Source organism: Nannospalax galili, unplaced genomic scaffold, assembly GCF_000622305.1.
Source record: "Nannospalax galili isolate Female #2095 unplaced genomic scaffold, S.galili_v1.0 scaffold800, whole genome shotgun sequence".
NCBI lineage: Eukaryota > Metazoa > Chordata > Mammalia > Rodentia > Spalacidae > Nannospalax > Nannospalax galili.
Window position 1 is genome coordinate 2,714,841 of NW_008347125.1, and position 21,216 is coordinate 2,736,056.

A 21,216-nucleotide genomic window follows, 5' to 3' on the forward strand; every position below is an offset into this window, starting at 1 on the left:
GGGGTTGGGGGGGACCCTTTCCAAAAAAAACAAAAAAAAAAAAAAAAAAAAAAAAAAACCAAAAACAAAAACAAAACAAAACAAAATAAATCTTTAAAAATTGGAAGAGTACTCGGTATTATGGCAAACCATGAAACCTGATTTCTCATTTCCTGTCTTTCCCCTTATATTTTTGAGCCCTTATCCTTTTCCAACTATTATAATGATGGAAAATCAAGAATAAAAACTTACACAGTTACTTAACATTTCATAGGCCCTTTGGCATTGCTGCAAGGAAAATAAAGAAAGCAGTTAGATGACATTTAATTGTTAGGAAACTTTATGTTTAACCATATTTTTAAATTTTCTGAAACATTTTTAAATATTTTATTATTTTATTTTTTCTTAATTTTTATTATTTTTATTTTATGTGTATGAGTGTTTGCCTGTGAGTATGTGACTTCTTGTCATACAATACCCCTGGGGGCCGGAAGAGGGCATTGAATCTCTGGAACTGGAGTTACAGATAGTTGTTAGCTGCCATGTGGGTGTTGGGATTCGAACCTGGGTCTTCTGTAAGAACAACCAGTGTTCTTAACTGCTGAGCCATCTCTCCAGCCCTTATTTATTATTTTTATTTTATGTGTATGAGTGTTTGCCTGTGAGTATGTGAATTCTTGTCATACAATACCCCTGGAGGCCGGAAGAGGGCATTGAATCTCTGGAACTGGAGTTACTGACAGTTGTTAGCTGCCATGTGGGCAGAGGCAAGTGGATCTCTGTGAGTTCAAGGCCAGCCTGGTCTACATAGTGAGTTCCAGGACAGCTAGGGCTATAGGGAGACCCTGTCTCAAAAAGACCAAAATAAAAACATTAAATGCAGGCTAGAGATGGCTCAGTGGTTAAGAACACTGGCTACTCTTGCAGAAGACTTGGGTCTTGTTCCCAATACCCACATGATGGCTAACAACCATCTGTAGCTCCAGTTCCAGGGAATCTGATATCCTTTTCTCACCTCTGAGGGCATTGCATGCATGTGTTGCACTTACATACATGCAAGCAAAACACTCATACACACAAAATACAAATGAATAAAAATGCTAATTGCTTTATTGTCTGTGATTAGTGAAGAAGCTTGTCATAAAGTAACTAGGGTCATCATATAGAAATGCAGTTAGGATTTAGTGGAGTTAAGAAACAGCACAAAAAATTTCCTGATTAATGCTAGTGAAGACCAACAGGGGATCTTGGGAACATAGTACTCACTTTATCGCTGCTCTCCGTGGGCTGGGGCCCTGGACATTCCTAGAAAGTCCTCTGCTACTGAGGTCCACCGCAGCCTCCCTCCCCTCCCCAGTCAGGGTCTCACTGTGTCTGTCAAGATGGCCTAGAATTCACCGTGTCATCCAGGCTGACCTGAAACTTGCAATCTTCTTGCCTTAGCCTCCGGAGCTCCGGGATTATAGAGCTGCCACACCACACTATCTCTGCTCTTTAAACTATGAAAGAAGCCATGTGAGGCTTTCTCTGAGTGGAAACCTGAGCTTACAAAGATATTTCAAAGCAGGAAGATACAAAGCAGCAGGAAAAACACCAAGAGGCCATATCTCTAGATCAAAGTCTATGTTAAAGGAAATTATTGAAAATAAATACAAATTTGATTTTGAACGTTCTTGGCAAAAGTGGAGGAGGGGCGATTTTATCGACTGAGATGAAGTCCTCTAAACATTGTATTACATGTAACTTGAAGAGGGATTTTTAATACATTACTATATGTATCAAAATTACAATGTGATACTCTAATAGCTGATATGGAGACATTCTTTGGTAGAGCCTCTGAAAAATAAAGACTTAATACTTCAGTGCACTCAGTTGACTCTATCTTTCTTTCTTTTTCTTTCTTTCTTTCTTTCTTTCTTTCTTTCTCTTTCTTTCTTTCTTTCTTTCTTCTTCCTGCCTTCCTCCCTCCCTCCATCCCTCGCTCTGTCCCTCCCTTCCTTCTTTCCTTCCTTCCTTCCTTTCTTCCTTCCTTCTTTCCTTCTTTCCTTCCTTTTCTCCCTCCCTCCCTGTGTGTCGGTGCACCTGTGTGTGGTATGTGTATATGGGTGCATGTGCTTGTGGAGACCAGAGACAACCTCAGCTGTTAATCTTCAAGAAGACTATCCACTGAGACAGACTGTCAAAACAAGGATCAGGGAGCCCCAGGGATCCACCTGTTGCTGCATCCCAAACACTGGGTCAACAATTGCATACCGTCATGCCCAACTTTTCATTTTTTTAAAAAAAAATTTTATTTATTTATTAATTACCTTTTTTTTTTCTGTCTTTTTGAGACAGGGTCTCCCTGTAGCCCCAGCTGGCCTGGATTCACTATGGAGACCAGGTTGGCCTTGAACTCACAGAGATCCGCCTGCCTCTGTCGCTGAGTGCTGGGATTAAAGGCATGCACCACCACGCCCGGCCTTCAACTTCTCATTTTAAACGTTGGTTCTGAGACTCAAACTCAGGTCAAGCACTTTACTAACTGAGCCATCTCTCTAGTACCTTTTCTTTTTGGGGGGTGGGGGTACACAATAATTGTACTTATTTATGGAGTAAGGTATAACAATTGGACACACATATACAATGTGTAACAATTAAATATTAGTATGTCCATCTCCTTAAACATTCACTTTTTCTTCATTTAAGACCCTTCCGACTCCTCAAGTCCTATTTTGGTTCGCTAAATTTGCAAATGAAATTTCACAGTTTATATTATCTCCTTACTTACAAAAGAGAGGTAACTAAACACGTTGCCTGTTGAAAGGTGTTGGCCTAGAGGAGGTGACACTGCCCTGTGCCCATAACCTTGGAAGACCTGGGGAGGTTCTGTTCGGTGGTGATCTCCTCGACTGGCAGACGTTGCTGACAGGACTCTGAGCCACTGCATTCTGGCTCTACTGTTTTGAGCTTAAATTTTAAAATTTTTACTTTGAAGAACAAATTCTAATTTTACTGTGTTCCTTAAAATCTGACTTTTAGAAAATGTCAAATATATTCTTCCTGAATTGTTTCTTCCTAAAGATGAAGGGAGGGAAGGAGGGATGGGGTGGGGAGAATAAGAATTACCTTAAGCTGGAAGTTTAAGAAAGGACAGTAGGGAACAATTCTGAGCTGAAATCTTCTTCGTGCCTGTGAAGACAAAGGCAGAGAGCATAGAGACTGAGGACATTCACAGTGACAATAATCATTGTAATGAACTAGAGATTTAATTTGACTTTCTTGAAGGCAGGATCTTTTGTTACATGAGCAATCCTGGCTCCAGGCTTGACTGCCTTACTGTATGTAAATATTCAAGAAAATTTTGTTTACAGAATGGGTGAATGGATCTTCTATTTGTTAGTCTCAGTCACTAATCCTTTCTAAAACCATAGCATCTTAAATAATCTTCTCAGGGATGGTCAGTCTTTTCACATTGTGATACAACCTCGTCATCTACAAATGTGTTGAGCCATAGCTATAGATGTGTCTACAGGCCACAAATTGGACACACCTGTGAGTCTAAGTGACTCTTACTCTCTTCCCTAGCCAGAACAACCCAGCTGTATAGTCTTGCTGGACCTGCTCAGGCTACTGTGTGTCTCCCCTGCAGGTCACACTCAGTGCACCACTTCCTCCATCAGTGGTCCTCAGTCTGACTTCCAGGGGAGCTTGTGAACCTCCTAATGCTTGGCTCAAACCCCAGACCAGTCAAGTGAGATTTGAGGGAGTGGTACTCAGACTTTTTGAAGTTTCCCAAGGGAGTCCAAAGTGCAGCAAAGACTGAGAGCCACTGCTGTGCTCTGAGGTCAGAAGGGTTGCTCTGTTTCCCTGGGCTCACATCTCTGGATTTTCTAAAATGTCTTTCAAAACTGGTTGAAAGAGTTACTTTTAGGTTAAGAGAAAATCTTAACATGGAGATGGTGGCTTTGCCCCCCCCCCAAATGATTTATTTTCCATTTTAAAGATTGAGTATAACTAAAAATTCAGAATGTATAAATGAAGACTCATTTGCAGATGTAGACTTCAAAATGTTACTTACTGGTACACAGTGAGCTGTGAGCACAAGGAAAGCCACCAGGATCATTGCTTTCATCTTTCAGCTTTGCGTCTACAACAAATGTATTATTGTTATTACTTGAGATATAGCTCAGGCTGGCCTCCTGAGTGGTAAGATTATTGGTGTGTATGCCTGCCTCAAGAATATTATTTCTTTTTTTAAATTTTATTTATTTGTAATTTTTTTTGGAGGGGGTCTTTTTGAGACAGGGTCTCCCTGTAGCCCCAGTTGGCCTGGAACTCACTATGTAGACCAGGCTGGCTTTGAACTCACAGGGGTTCCCTCTGCCTCTGCCCCAACTAGGTGCTGAGATTAAAGGCGTGTGCCACCATGCCTCGCTATTTGTATATATTTTTTTATATGTATGAGTATCTTGACTACATGCATTTAAATGCACCACATAATTACAATACCCATAAAGGGCAGAAGAGGATGTCAGGTCCATTGGAACTAGAGTTACGGACAGTTGTTAACCACCATGTGGGTGCTAGGAACAGAACCTGGGTCCTCTGCAAGAGCAACCAATGCTCTTTTTTTTTTTCTTATTTATTTTATTTTATATGTATGAGTATATTGCCTGTATGTTTATAAGTGCACCCGTGTTGTGCAATGCCTTTGGATGTTAGAAGAGAATGTTGGATCCCCTGGAATTGAAGTTATGGATGGTTGTTAGCCACCATATGCGTGCCGAGAGTCAAAACTGGGTCCTCTGCAAAAGCAGCCAGTGCTCTTAACCTCTGAGTCATCTCTCTAGCTCTTCACTTAAAAAAATTTTTTTAAAGTTTCTCTTCTTTCTCTCTCCCTCCTCCCTCCCTTCTGCCTCTCACTGATTCCTCAAATAGTTCCTCTTCTGCTTTTATGTTTTTTTCTTTCGATGACCCAAAGAAGGCTGGGGATGCAGATCAGTGGTAAAGTGCTTGCCTAGTGGCCCACACGTTTAATCGTAGAACTTGGGAGGCAGGGGCAGCAGATCTCTGAGGGTTTGAGGCTAGCCTGGTGGTCTATATAGTGAATTCTAGGCCAGTCAGTGCGGCATAGTGAGACCCTGTCTCAAAACAGTCAATCAGTTGATCGATCAGTCAAAGTAAAACAAACCAACGAAACAAGATGACTCAATGAATTTCACTAGGGGGTTACTTATTAGGTTAGATGTTATTTACAAAACATGGGCATCTTACCAGTGACTATAGCACCGAAGAAAATTTTCCCTTCCCTAGTAACTAATTAATTGCCTAGAGATCCTCAGGGAAGGGTAGGGCCTTGTGAGTCCCTTCTTATTACATGACATGATGTTGACAGGTTCAATTTTGTGCAAGTAATCATAGCTGCTGTGAGTTCAAGAGTGAAAAGGCTGTGCCCAGAAGACAGCGTTCCACATACTTCACTCCTTCCTCTGGCTCTTACATTCTTTCTGTCCCCTGTTCTGTGATGTTCTCTGAGCCTTGGAGAATCTCTCTCTCTCTCTCCCTCTCTCTCTCCCCCTCTCTCTTTCTCTCTTTCTCTGTCTTCCTTTCATTCTTCCTTCCTTCCTTTCTTTCTCTCTTCATTCCTTCCTTTCTTTCTCTTTCTCTCTCTTCTCTCTTTCTCTTTTTCTCTCTCCTCTCTTTCTTTCTCTCTTTCTTGGAAAGGGTCTCCCTGTAGCCCCAGCTGGTCTAGAATTTGCTATATAGACTGCCTGCCTCCAGAGAGCTGGGATTAAAGGCATGCACCATCCATTCTTCCTTCCTTCCTTTCTTTCTCTCTTCATTCCTTCCTTTCTTTCTCTTTCTCTCTCTTCTCTCTTTCTCTTTTTCTCTCTCCTCTCTTTCTTTCTCTCTTTCTTGGAAAGGGTCTCCCTGTAGCCCCAGCTGGTCTAGAATTTGCTATATAGACTGCCTGCCTCCAGAGAGCTGGGATTAAAGGCATGCACCATCACACTCATCTGAGAGTATTATTCCTTATGACATATGGAGACTTTTCTTGTGTACAGAGCATGGTGCCATGTCAGAAATCGTGAAAGAGGCCAGATGATCCTGCTATTGGGAACCAAGGTGTCTAAGGAGTATCACTTTGGACATTCTGGAGGCTATTAAACAATTGGAACATAGATTTTTACTCAAATGCTTTAAGAAAAATGTGTTCCTGGGCTGCTGAGATGGCTCATTAGATAAAGTAGTGTATCGCCAAGCCTGATGCCTGAGTTTGATCCCTGGGACCCACATAGTGGAAAGAGAGAACCAACTCCAGTAAGATATTCTCTGATTGTGCACAGCATGGGATGTGTATGTACACATACACAGACACAGAAAATAAATAAATGTAAAAAAAAAAGTGCTTCTAATTTAGGATCTGCACCATTAAATGACAGCATAATCATTTAATGTTCATTAGGAATGTTTTCCCAATTAGTTAGAAAGATAATTACAAGTCATTTCTATTAATTATTCTTGGAATCATAGATTTGTAATGTACATTGCCTCATCTGATTTTTACAATGAACTTCCATGAACTTCATCTGATTTTTACAATGAACTTCCATTACAATGAACTTGATAAGTTAGTTATTATCAAGATAATGTCTACATAAACGTGGGTATTTGTTCTTTCTGGCCCTCTGTATTATGATGTTGATTATTTATTTCCAATATTAGAAAATATGTGAAAAAATAAGGGCAAAATGTTCTGTTTTCTACTGTATTATGGCAACTTTATTCTGAAGTTTTGATTTTTCATGCACATTAAAAACTCCAAGGTATTAATATTTTAAAATAATATTTTGATTATTTTTCAGGAAAGACAAAAGGCATCAGGTATCTTGAATAATTAGAATTGTACTTCTCCATAAGCAGACTACCATTACTCTCATCCAGGCAGTAGCTGATGGACTCATTTTCATGAGTAAGAGATGCCATTCATAGCAAATGTTGATGATGAGAGTTAATTCTGGGTTGGGGTGTAGCTAATAGAGAGCTGCAAGTATGGCATGCACAAGACCCCCATTTGACATCAGCACCACAAGTAGTAATAACTCTGCCATTTGAAATGCATTTGACAAAGAGGGCTCTAAATACGATTTTATTTTGTTTTTCTTTTAAGTAGATTTTAATTTTTTTTTTCTTTTGGTCTTTTTGAGACAGGATCTCCCTGTAGCCTCAGCTGTCCTGGAACTCACCAGGCTGGCCTTGAACTCACAGAGATCCACCTGCCTCTGCCTCCCAAGTGCTGGGATTAAAGGTGTGTGCCACCACACCCAGCTGATTTTAATTTTTTGAGGATAACTTTAGGTCCTGTATAAAAGTGAGGAAAATATGCAGAGTTCCTACCCACATGTCCCACTGCTCTAGTTTTCCCACCATCACCTTCCCACACCACAGTGCACACTTATTACAATGTATTCTGTTGATCACAAATGTAGTTTTATAGCAGAAATCAAGACAGAAAACAGTTTCTATCCAACCCTCTTCCATCTGTAAGACAGTACATCCTGGACCCAAACTGCCAATAGCCAAGGAAAAACTTATGCTAAGCAATATTTGAACTAGGAATAGACACAACTTCAAGAGCATGATGAAAACCAACTATGTAAATATGCTAGCTCCTACAAAGGCTCACATCCTTCTCGTACCCCCTTACACCTGTAATGTTCTCACTTTTCCTTACATACACTGCTAAAAGCCTGAAGGAAGAAAGGGAGAATGGGAAGAATAACTTCTAAAAATCCATGTCAGTCTAGCATGGTGGTGCAGATCTGTAGTTACAGCATTTGGGAAGCTGAGGCCAGAGGACTGCAAGTTTGAGGCCAATCTGGGTTATACAGCAAGTTCAGTCTAGCCTGGGCCATACAGTAAGAACTGTTTTTTGTTTGTCTGTTTTTTAAAATCTATGTTGTCTATAGGACATTTGTGAATGCTCTTCTGCAGTTTGTTTTTAGTCATAAACTACTTTAAAGTCCTAAAATAATCTAGAACAATCACCTGGGTAACATATTAAATACATATATAAATAAATGAAAACTTTATATATATACATGTGTGCATATGTATAATATTTAAAGAACCAAATAAGAAACACAGACTATGACAAAGTGAGTTCAAATGTTACTGAGCTAAATTCTTAAATTTGAAACCTTCCTAGTTGCCCATATTTTTTATAAGATAAAGTCATATAAATAAAGAATGTTACCTGTATTGCCAAGAAGGATGAATAACTAATATTCTTGAGTTCCTCTGAAGCCTGGTTTTCAGATGATCTGGATGTGAACAGGTATTTATATGTTTAAAATCAACACATTAAAAAACAGCTCTGATAACCCTCATTTACATATGATGGGTCAGGGGTTCCCCGGGCAGGTTGATACCTCATTCTTTGTGAGGCTAAGACTCTTGTTCCTGTTTGATTATAACACATTTTTGTGGTCATTTATGACACATGAATAATTCTTTCAGAAGACTAGAGTTTTGCTAATGGATAATGAGAATTTCAACAACTAGAAAAGTACCTTAATGGTAGTGAGTAATTGGGACAGGTGTTATACTTTGAGAATTTTAACCAAAAAGACTTAAAGTGAATTCTGTGAAATATGTGCAAACTATGCATTTAAGGATCCCGATCTCCTTCAGTGGGAGACAGAAGCTTGGTGTAGGTTTGTGGAAAGTGCCCTGGACCGAGGCTAGCCCCAGGTCCAGTCTAAGCTCAGTGCAGCCATGTTAACCTCAAATAGTGCAGGGCGGTCCTATTCCTTCAAAGGAGATCTGCTGGGCTCTCTTGAGTCCAGGCCCTAGCTGGCTCCCTGCCACGGGAGTAAGGGAATTCATCCTCTTTCAGCAAAACGTCACTCATTTCCAGAATAGTTGAGAGGATAAGCACCCATTTCCTTTCAGAGAAGCCCTCGCTCTCAACCTCTTCATGTTTCCCTTTGAAGGTCCAGGCAGAGAGTCCAGTGTCTGCTGCCCTTTTATTGTTTATCGAAGTTCAAAACAGCCACAGCTGAGCCACGTCAATACCTTGCCAAGCCCAACTCCTCTTCACACTATTTTCTTCAGACAAAATTAAAGCACATGCACGTACGCACAAGTAGATAGCGGGGTTCTGGTCCTGTGCCAACCCAGGGGCTTCCACTGCATCTCCTACAAGAGGCAGGTGTGGGTGACTTTTGTAACTTAGATCCCAAGCAATTGAATTTTTCAGTTTGGGGAAAACAGGCTGAGCAGTGCAAACTCCTCAGGCCACTGGTATTTTTCTCTGTTTGTTTTGTTTTAGTGGATTTAGACTGGCATCTCAGCTGCTGGATGTTCCTTGCAGGGACTGGCAAGGTTGGCTTTCTTGAAGTTTAGTACATATGACCAAGTTCAGAAGCCACTCTGTTATTAATCTACTCTACATTTCCTTCAAAATAGAAAGAAACATGTTTAACTTTTGAACAAAATTAGCTTTTAAAAAATATTTTTATTGGGGCTGAAGAGATGGCTCAGGGGTTAAGAACACTGACTGTTCTTGCAGAAGACTTAGGTTCAAATCCCAGCACCCACATGGCAGCTAACAACTGTTTGCAACTCTAGTTTCAGGGGACCCGACAGCCTCTTCTGTCCTCTGCAGACATTACACGACATGGGTACGCTTACCTACATGCAGGCAATACATGCATACACATAAAATAAAAATAATAAAATATTTTAAAAATTTTATTTATTTTTTATTTTATTTGTACAAGGGTTTTGTCTACATGTATGCATGTGTACTGTGTGTGTGCCATGCCCATAGAGACCAGAAGAGGGCATTAGATTCCCTGTAATTGGAGTTACAGATGGTTGCTAACCACCAGTCAGTGCTGGGAAAGGAACCCAGGTCTTCAAGAGCAGTTGGAGCTCTTACCGTCTGAGCCACCTCTCCAGCCCCACTTTCTTTTTTATTAATGCCATTTTATAGTAGATATATGCTTTTTTTATTTTTAAAGGGAGCATTTAGGAGAGAAATACAGTTCAGCAATTACAATCCAGGAGAATTATGAACATATCTTCATAAAAATATGTACATAAATTCTATAGCAGCATTTTTAATAATAACCCCAAATGGGAAGGAAACCAAATGTGCATCAAGTGATGAGTGATAAGCAAATGTGGCCCACCCACACAAAGAAGTGCTGACACCTACCACAATGTTGGTGTTTCTTGATAACACTTGCAAAGAATAAAAGGAGTCAGACACAAAATACCAAGTAGCATACTCTCTTCCTACTAAATATTCAGAATAAATGAATCCAGAAAGACAGAAAGTAGCTTACTAGTTAGGAGGGGCTGGGGAGAGCAGAGAATGGAGAAGTGACTGAGAAGGAGTTTTGGGTTTTGTTTGGATGGTGGAAATATTTTGAAATTAATAATGAAGGACTCATGACTCTGTGAACATTTTAAAAAACCACTCAATTTTGTGAATTGAAAATTATAGCTTGGTAATTTTTTTTCTAAAAAATACATAAATATTTTGGAATCAGTATTTTAAAAGCCAATGAACTTGTGGCTGGAGAGATGACTCAGCAGTTAAGAGCACAGGCAACTCCTGCAGAAGACCTGGGTTCTGTTCCCAGTACTCATATGATGGCTCACAACTGTCCATAGTTACAGTTCCAGGGGATTCAACACCCTCTTCTGGCATGTACAGGTACTGCATGCATGCAGGAGCTAAATGCAGGCAAAAACACTCATACACATAAAATTAAAATAAATAGCTAGGCATGGTGGTATATACTTTTGTGTGTGTGTGTGTGTGTGTGTGTGTGTGTGTGTGTGTGTCTTTTTGAGACAGGGCCTCCCTGTAACCCCAGCTGACCTGGAACTTGCTATGTAGACCAGGCTGGCCTTGAACTCACAGAGATTCACCTGCCTCTGCCTCCCAAGTGCTGGGACTAAAGGCATATACCACCATGTGGGAGACAGGCTTGAGCCTAGGGTGAAAGTCTTATTGACAGCCATACAGCAAGCCTGAGGCAACGGCCCGACTGCTGGAGCCACAAGGAATGCCTTGTGACATTTTGCTCCCATTGGCAGATCATGAGACTGATGCCTAGAGCTCGCCACTCCCTAATCACCACCGTTAGAATCAAGGTATCCTACCTGCTGTACTGTGATAGTATGCTAAACCTGTTATGCTAATAAGGTATCCTACTTGCTGTGCTGTGATTGGACCACTATCCCTATATAAGCTTGTGCCTTCCTGCAATAAAGCAGATCTGTGTCACTGAACCTGGTCTCCTGTGTCTGAATGCGGCTCCGCTGACACAGTCTCCTCACCAGCCCTGGGGTCCAGACGGTACGACTGATCAACTGATCGGAGGAACTAAGAGAGCAGGAGAGTGGCCATAGCTGGAGGAGAGCAGGCACAGCCGGCAACCACACCACCACACTGAGTTGATGGTGTACACCTTTAATCCCAACACTTGGGGAGGCAGAAGCAGGTGAATCTCTGAGATTGATGGAGGCTAGCCTGGTCTCCATAGCCTGGGTTCTCTGCACAGAGACACTAGTGTGGGTTTCCACAAGGTGATTGGTGAATTCCTGATAGGGAGACTTGGTGAAGACTGTCTCTTTCCAGAGGTCAGGGGTCAGATAGCTGTAGGTCTTAGAGATGGCATCAAAGGTGGCCTTGGCGAAGTTGCCCAGGGTGGCAGTGCAGCCTGGGCTGATGTGTAGCAGTCATCAACATCAGCCATCAGTAGCAGTCTCTTGGGCACAGGAGCCAGTATCCTGGGGGCAGGGATGAGGCACACCAGTACAGAGCCACAGCGGCCTGTCACCCTGCATGGGATCGTGTGGAGCTTGCTAATCTTGCTTCCCCAGTAGCCTCTCCTCACAGGGACAATGGAAAGCTTGGCCAAGAAGATGGCCCCTCAAACTGCAGTGGCTACCTCCTAGGAGCACTGAACAACCAGACCAGCATGACCGTTGTAGTCCCCAATGGTGACAAAAGCCTTGAACCTGGTCTGCTGGCCAGCCGGGGTCTGCTTCTGCCCTGGCATGATCTTTGAAACCTCATCCTTAAGAGATGCTCCCAGGAAGAGGTCAATAATCTCAGATTCCTTAGTGGGCAGGGAGAAGAGGTAGATCACCTCCAGGGACTTGACCTTCATGACCTTGACCAGGTGGCCCAGCTTGGTGACTGGAATCCACTCTTTGTCTTCAGCTTGTCCAAATCCCCACAATTCAGACCGTGGCACCAGATATGGCTACCTCCACGGAAGCCGCCTAGGGCTCCCAAGCCTGGGCCCCCAGGTCCTCCTGGCCCCCCTCTGTATGGGTGTCATCCACCCTTTGGTGTTTCCTGAGGAAGAAGCTCAGTAAAGCTTTTTAAAAATAGATACATGAATGGAAAGAAAATGCACACCATATATAATCCCAACACACAGAGATAACCACGAGGATTGTTGGTGATCTTTCTAGTGTTTTCCTTAACATGCTATTTTGCTGTTGTTTGTGTTTCAGACAGGGTTTCACTAGAGCCCCAGCTGGCCTGGAGCTTACCACATACACCAGGTCAGCCTCAATCTGCCTCTTCTTCCCAAATACAGGGACCAAAATCGTGTTATTTATGTAGCTGAAAGTACTTACTGATGTCTTTGTGTGTGTGTGTGTGTGTGTGCGTGTGTGTGTGTGTGTGTGTACGAGTGTACTGTCTGCATGTATGTGAATACACCCATGTCGTGCAATGCCGTGGAGGTCAGAAGAGGGCGTCGGATTCCCCTGGAACTGGAATTAAGGACAGTTTTTAGCTGCCATGTGGGTACGGGGAATTGAACCCGAGTCCTCTGCAAGAAGTGAAAAGTATTACCTTGGATTTTAAAGTCAAAATTAAAATGTCAAAATGAGAAGGATCTCAACTAAAACTTCAAATGACATGTAAGTCCCCAGAGAGTACAGAAGAATATTGTCAGTGCCTTTGGAGCTGGAGTTACTGGCAATTGTGAGCCACCCAATATGGGTGCTGGGAACCGAACTTGGGTCCTGTGTAAGAATAATAGGTGAACTAGCCATTTCTCCAGTCACTACCTCGCCAGTCATGACCTTGGATGTTTTTGCTCCCATGTTCTGGCTTCAGAATCACTGGGTTCTAGAACATCACTGCATGTTCATACCTCACTGCCACTTCCCACCTTATTAGCCTTCACAGGACTGAATTCCTTTTGATTCCACAACCCACCATAGAATTTCCAGTGTTTACTGCATTGCTATTTATAATTATTAAATTATTATAAAATGGTTAAATAATTGTAAATATAAATGTAATTTTATAATATTTTTATGGTTTGAATGTGAAACAGGCTTGTGTGCTTGGAAAGTTGGTTCCTACCTAGTGGTCCTGTTTGGGAGGCTGTGAAACCTTAGGAACTGTGGCACAGAAATGGACCTGGAAGATGATATGTTTCCGGCTCCAGCCCAAGATTTCTGCTTCCTGGTCCCCAGTTCTAGGGTGATGATGCCAAACTCCTATATCGCCTGCCCTACAGTTCCACGCCACCCCCCTTATTGCTCTGTTTGTATTTCTATAAGAAATCCCCTCACTGCAGTTGACAGGAGTTAATTCCTTTCATCCCAGACTCAAAGCTTACTATATATATTTTTTAACTTGACAGTTTAACTTATCGTGTTATAATCATGTTTTCTGACTGCATTCCCTACTCACACACTAAATCATATCTAAAGAGGCACTTACTGATCAGTAAGAGTTTATTTTTCTCCAAGTAAAATGAGGAAAGTTAAAGAGAGGCAGTTAATAAATGTCAGTGAGAGAAAAAATAAAGCTATCTAGAGGTCTGCTTGTCCACTGAGGATGGTGGTATGAATGACAGTGAAGGTGAGCTCAGAGTTGTGAGGATGCCACTGGGGAGTCTGAGACTGAGCTATCTGGTGGGGTGGAGAGAGTCCTTGGTATGAGGTGTGCTTCCCAAGCAACAGGGCTTAAGGCAAGCACCTCGGGTTTATCCTGGGTATTTTGACCCTCTGAGGCAGCAGAATAATTGCCCTCTAGAAAGATGTCAGGTGCCAAAGCTATGACCTATGACTGTGACCCATATGGTGGACTGGGCTTTGTAGATTATACAGGTGGACCCAATGGGATCACAGGGGTCCTTCAAACCTGGAGAGACACAGAAGGAGGAAGTGGAGTCAGGTGATGGGGGAAGGATTCCACCAGCCTCTGCTAATGACTTTGGACATGGAAGAGGGTGCCAAGGAAGGCAGGTGGCCTGGAAATTAGAAAAGAGAAGCGAATAGATTCTCCTTGGAACCTCCAAAGAAACCAGCCCTGTGAACACCTTGATTTTAGCCATGTGGCCTGTATTGGGCTATAAGATGATACGTTGGTGTCACTTAAGTCACTAACTGGATGATGGCTTCACTAAATGAATAAAGGTTGTGATTTCTCACAGCTATGTTAAGAAATGAATATTCTGTGTACACATCATCCTTGTGCTCCAGAACCTTGTGTTTAGTGATTCTACATCGGCCTTGTTTTCTTTTGTTTTGTCCAAGTTGTAGAGGCAGCAAGAATGCAAGATGTGGGTAAAACTTCATCTTTGGAGATCTCATTTTTCTCAAGTATGTCAAACAAAGTTACTTCTAATGGAGGTGTTAAGGTAGCAAAAAGTACCATAAGATTAACTGGTCAATGGGGCTGGAGAGATGGCTTAGCAGTTAAGAGCACTAGCTGCTCTTACAGAGGGCCAAGATTTGATTTCCAACACCCACATGGCAGCTAACAACCATATATAACACCAGTTCCAGGGAATCCAACACCCTCTTCTGACCTCCTTGGGTGCACTCATGTACATGCAGGCAGTACACTTATACACATAAAATAAAAATAATAATAAAATATTTGAAAAGATTGACTGGCCAAAAAATAAAATTTCTAGTCTGTCTGTTGAAAGACCAGTTTCACTGGCCAATCACCTGGTCATAAGACTACTCCTAGGAAGGTGGGTTCACCCTAATATGCTAAAGAGATGAGTGGAATGCCTAGTACATTAATGAGATGGTGAACTTTTCCTTCCTGGAATCCCCATTTCCTAGTGCAGTTCTATGGACCTGTTTGCAGACATGTAGGTCTCTGTAAGTCTCTCAATTCTTCAAAAAGCGTAATCTCTGCTTTTCTTCTTCATATCCTTTTTCTAATGCTTCGCGTTGCCCCAGCATCTTGTATTTCTTTACTTTTCTCTAATGCTTTCTTCTCCCTGCCTTGTGGCTGACAGTCTGCCACGTGTCTGACCTCTATGCTGGCTCTAAACCAGCATGGCTTCATGAGTTTTTTCCTTCTCCCCTCCATTCTCCTCCTTAAGCCAGCTTGCCTGCCCTGAAGATTTTTCTTTAAATTCTAATAAAACTGTCCTAAGTCTTCCATTTGAGTCCATCCTTAAATTCTTTTATGAATGAGACTAAGAACCCTCTAGGGGATACTGTTTCTCCCCTGTATCAGAAGGAGCTATAAACATGACAAGAGTGGCCACGATTCCAGAATCAAGCTTCAACCTGTGATCATTTCTAATGTGTGTGTGTGCACATGTGTGTGCTTTCATTCCTATGTAGAGGTCAGAGGTCAATGTTGGGTGTCTTACTCAATTGCTGTCTACCTTCTTTTTTTCTTTTCTTAAGTCAGAGCCTCTCCCCAGCGCTGAGATTACAGGCATAACACCTGGTTTTTATGTGGGTGCTGGGGATCCAAACTCAGGTTCTTATGTTTGTTTGGCAAGCACTGTACTGACAGATGTTACCATCTAGGGGCACAGGAACCAGTTCCCTTCCTCTGAGTATAAAAGAATTAAAAGGTAGGAAAGAAGTGTTCCTGGAAATCTTGGAGAGTCTCAGCAGAGCCACCATATTATACTGGGGAAATTGGGGTCCCCGCTTGGGTTTCTTTGTCTTGTTACTTAAAGAATTTAAGAACAGACATAAACAGAAGCTCAAGAACAATTTATCTGAATTTAAAGAAAAACTCCAGGCCGAAAAGCTGTAAATCTTGCAACTTCCCAGAGAGGAGAGACATGAAAAAAAAGAAAAACTATGCAATTTGAGATAAGCTGCCTCGGAGGCACATGTTGACAGGCAGCCAGCCACATGGCAGGAAGGAGAGCTTTAAAGAAAGGGCAAGGAAGCCCAGAATGCCAGGAAGTTTAAAGGCACACTTGGGTTCTGGCCAGCCTCTGAAGGAAAAGAACAAAAGGGAAGAAGAAAGAATAGTTGCATGTTTCTGAGATCAAGCCAAACCTCCTGGCAGACCGCACTGGGGGCCGGGATTCTGAGAAGTACACCTTCTTAAGGTGGTTCTACCTTCCCAAGGGGTGGCCCCACCTTCCTGAGGGGTGACCCTGCCTTCCTGCAGGGTGATCTTTTAGCCAGGTCTCTGGCCTGCCCAACTGGTTTAACTTTTTAGTTGTTGCTTTTGTTTCTTTGGACAGGGTCTCACGATGTAGTCCTAACTGACCTGGAACTTACCAAATAGACCAGGCTGACCTCAAACACACAGAGATCCACCTGTCTCTGCCTCCTGAGTGCTGGGATTGTAGGCATGTGCCACCACATTCAATTTTGGATTAACTCTTAAGGGAGGAGTCAAGGGCATGTCTCCACCCAAAGGTAGATTCCATTCATTACTATAAGGGATTAGCTATTTGCCTAGCCCTGTAATACGTTTTAAGTGAATTAGAAAAATATGTCATCATTTTACCATATGTTTAAATGGTAAACATATGTTTACCGCCTATTTCAGTTAATTCCAAATTTACCTTTCAGGTAGCGATTAATTTAGAAAAATTTCTTTATGCTTAAATCCTTAGTTCAAAATTCAGAGTACTCAGCCAGTTTTGTGAGAAACGCATCAAAGGCCCTTTTCTCCAGGCCCTTCCCAGGGACAGGTCAGCAGCCCAAGCATTGCAAAGGTGATAGCTGGCCTTCGTTCTGTGCTCTTACATAAGAGCAAATTATTTTCACTCTTGGAACAAACACATGGCAAAATGACAGTGGTCAAAATCACTGTTTAGCTCAAAAACAAGTGTTTCCATTTTATAATAAAAACCTTGACATCTTGCTAGGCATGGTGGCAAACACCTTTAATCTCAGCACTTGGGGGCAGGGGTTTTGGGGGGGGCAGGCAGGTCTCTGTGTGAGACTGAGGCCAGCCTGGTCTACATAGCGAGTTCCAGGCCAGCTGGGGCTACACAGAGACCCTGTTTAAAAAAAAAAAAACTTGGAGAAAACACCCCCCCAAAACCTTGAAGTCTTATATTCTTATATTTTGTGATAATAATAACCTCTTTGCTACCATCTATGATTTTTGTTCTGATTAATTAAAAAACAAGGGGCTGGGGAGGTGACTCAGCAGTTAAGAGCACTGGCTGCTCTTGCTGAAGACAGTGAGTGGGTTTCACCCACATGACAGCTAACAACTATTTGACACTCTAATCCCTGGAGATCTGACACCCTTCTCTGGCCTCTATGGGCATTGCACAACATGGATATATGTAGATGCATGCAGGCAAAATACTCCTACACATAAAATAAAAATAAATCAAAAAAATTAAAAATAAATAAAATACAATCAAGAATCCTCTATTGCAGTGTTACTGTAGATTACTCTGAGGAAAGAGGTACATTAATAACAGTCTGAAGTCTAAACTTGCATGAACTTCCCATACAAGGAACAGTTGTTAGATATTCTAATAACAAAGGTCTTATGTGTTGAGCTTTGGGAAAGACAATCACTCTTAATTTATACAGTTAACATTTTTTAACTATTTTATTATTTTTATTTTATGTGTATGAGTGTATAGCCTGTATGTATGTGAGTACATCTGTGTCGTGCAATGCTGTGGAGGTCAGAAGAGGGCTTCAGATTCCCCTGAAACTGGAGTTAAGGACAGTTCGTAGCTGCCATGTGGGTGCTGGAATTGAACCCAGGTCCTCTGCAAGAGCAGTTAGTGCCCTTAACTGCTGAGCCATCTCTCCAGCCCCTAGTTAACATTTAAAAATACATATATATTTATTTTTATTTTATGTGTATGAGTGTATTGCCTGCATGTATGTGAGCACACCCATGTCATGCAATGCCGTGGAGGTCAGAAGAGGGCTTCAGATTCCCCTGAAACTGGAGTTAAGGACAGTTCGTAGCTGCCATGTGGGTGCTGGGAATTGAACCCGGGTCCTCTGCAAGAGCAGTCAGTGCTCTTAACCACTGAACCATCTCTCCTGCCTATATAGTTAACATTTTGAGAATTGTATTTTGTTTTGTTTTGGTGGGGGTTGACTGTGTAGCTTACACACAGTAGGATTAGGATCTCTGAGCTGTTTTCACTTGCTGATATGTAGTAATGACAACCAAACAAAGAAGGCTAGAACTCCAACACCCCACCTCAACAGCTCTATGCCCAGGCATCACTGAAGATGATCAACATAGAGGAACATGGAGAAACAGGAACCTAGTACCTCATTCCCCACCCCCCACCCCCATCCCAAGCCTGTTTGGAAAGCAATATCCAGTAGGCAAATGAAGCCCCTGACTGAGCCCAGGGAGGACCCATCATTAGCTGGAATCATAAACATAAATGGGGCAGGAAAGCACGAAGTTTGGTGTGGGGAGCATTTGCAGGGAGACTGGGCCTAAAACAAAAGCAGTCAAAATAGTAGAGCACAAGAGAGCCCTCCATTTGCCTAAATAAATAGATAGGCCTGCTTTGGCATAAAGACTTCCACCCAACGGGAAGGTGCTGTCTACAGATGAGTGAGATTTGCATTTGATCGAGGCACAGTACAGTGTCATGGACTGATGCTATGCGGGTGCTAGAGACCAGCTGCATCAAATGCTGAGCGGACATTACAAAGCATGATTTGCCTCTGAGGTTCATTGGTGACAGGGCCTGCTACTCAGAGTGTGACTTTTAGCCAGCAGTTTCACCTAGGAGCTTGCTGGAAGTGCTACCAGATGCTTCAAAATGGTTTTTATGGCCATAAAATATAAATATAATTATGTAAATTATGTAAATTATGTGATTATATAAATTATATAATATAAAATTTACCACTTTCCAGTGTACAGTTCAGTAGCATTAAACACACTCACGCTCCATCTCCAGGACACTTTCATTTCCCAAAATGAAACCTTGACCCCTAGATGCACTTGAAACAAGGCCTCCATGTGATTCATATTCATGTTAAAAGCGGGAAGCTCCAGGAGAGGGGACTTCTGGGCTTGGCTCACTGTGTCGCATAGCTTGCTGGGTTACTGTGTGCCTTATCTCAGCTAATCCTCCAGGAAGTGGGCACTATCAGAAATTCCAGGATGCAGTCGGGGAATGGTTAGGCACTTTTCTCAAGATTGCACAGATGGGAAGGTGTTTGTTGAGGTATCATCTGGAGTTTGTATTTCTAGAATGCGTCTTTTACTCACTTCATTGCTTCCCCTGTGCCCAGAAAGATCCCCTCCAGTCATCTTGCATTTGAGACTTTGCCTCGAGGGAAGTGATACCTAGATAAGCTAAGATCCCGCTGCAAAGAGATCTTTCTGTCTATTGCTTTACACAGCTCTTGTAACTGTTGGAGACCTAGACAAGCAGGAGCCCGCTTTCACCATGTTCCTTTCTCTAGAAACTTTATTCTCCTAAACAAGATTTACTGACATTTTGGTTGAATACATTTCTCTTTCCAGACTATTCTGAGCAGACGGGAGATCAAGCATGAAGCTTCAGTCAAGGAGTCTTGGGCCAGATGCAGTGGTGTGGCCAGGCTCCTGGCTCTCCAACCACAAATCCTTATTGGTTCCAGGGCTCAGCATGACTCGGGGATGCGAACTCCAGGAGGCCTGGCCTGGAATGTGACTCAGGAACTCTTTCTGGTCTTCTTTGCTCACATCTGAAACTGAGAAGTTTACAAAACCCAAAGCCTTGTGCAATCAGAAAGGATAAATGCCCCAGAAGGAAAAGAAGCACATGGAAAATTTCTTTGACTATACCAGAAACTGCCTGACTCTTGAGTCAGCAACCGTGTGACCAAAAGGGCACCAAGGTGCACAGCTGGGCAAGGCGATAGCTGTCCAGGACTGCTTCCAGGACTCCAACACTAACAGGACACATCTGGCCACTCAATTGCTTGAGAATGGAATAAGCTGGGGCTGAAGAGATGGCTCAGTGGTTAAGAGCATCAGCTGCAGAGGACCTGGGTTCAATCCCCAGCACCCACATGGTGACTAATAGCCATCTGTAACTATAGTTTCAGGGTATCCAAAGCTCTCTTCTGACTTTTTCAGGCATTGCACAACATGGGTACGCTTACATACATGCAGGCAATACACACATACACATAAAATAAAAGTAATAAAAAATATTTAAAAAGACAATGAAACACACTAAGCTAAGCCAGCTGTGGTGGTAGTCCATGCCTGGATCCTAACACTTGGGAGGTAGAGGCAGGAGGAGCAGGAGTTTAAGGCCAGCTCAGGCTACATAAGACCGGGCCTAAAGATGAGGAGGGGGGAGGGGAAGATAAACCAAGCCTAATGGGTAGAATCCAGAATGTGTGACATCACTTAAAGATTCCTATGGCCAGGATATATACCCATAAGTTCTAAGCTACCTGGCTTAGAATAACGCATAGGCTCTGGGATTTTTAAATGTGTGTCAATAATTGAGAGCTATGGAATCAGACAAAGTAGGGCACATGGCATCAGCGCTGCGGAGCTACAGTTCCAGGCAATTGTGTTGAAAACGAACTTGGGTTCTCTCCAGAGCAGTACCTGCTCTTAACTACTGAGCCATCTCTCCAGCCCCATTTTCCTGTTTTTGAGACCAGATTTTGTTGTTGCCAAGGAGAGCTTTGGACTCATGGGCTCAGCTGATCCTCTTACCTCAACTCATTCTTCCCCAGTAGCTGAGATGACAGGTGCATGTCACCACCCCCAACCCTTGTTCTGTTAATCTTTGTTCTTGCAATGCCTAACAGCACTGTCACTGAGGTCTTCCATCACTATAGAATACAGACAACAGCAAAAAATTGAACAGTATTTCACGGGATTTCTAAATGTTTTTAAAAATTTTTTATTTATTTTTTATTTTGTGTGTGTGAGTGTATTGCTTGTATGTATGTAAGTGCACCATGTAGTGCAGTACCCATGGAAGTCAGAAGAGAGTGTCAGATCCCCTGGAACTGGAG

General features: G+C 42.4%; 1 pseudogene; it reads right to left on the reverse strand.

Annotated features, from left to right (window-relative positions):
* Positions 1–2,793: 2,793 nt before the first annotated feature.
* Positions 2,794–20,952, reverse strand: LOC108491339 (annotated as a pseudogene).
* Between the last annotated feature and the right edge of the window lie 264 nt (positions 20,953–21,216).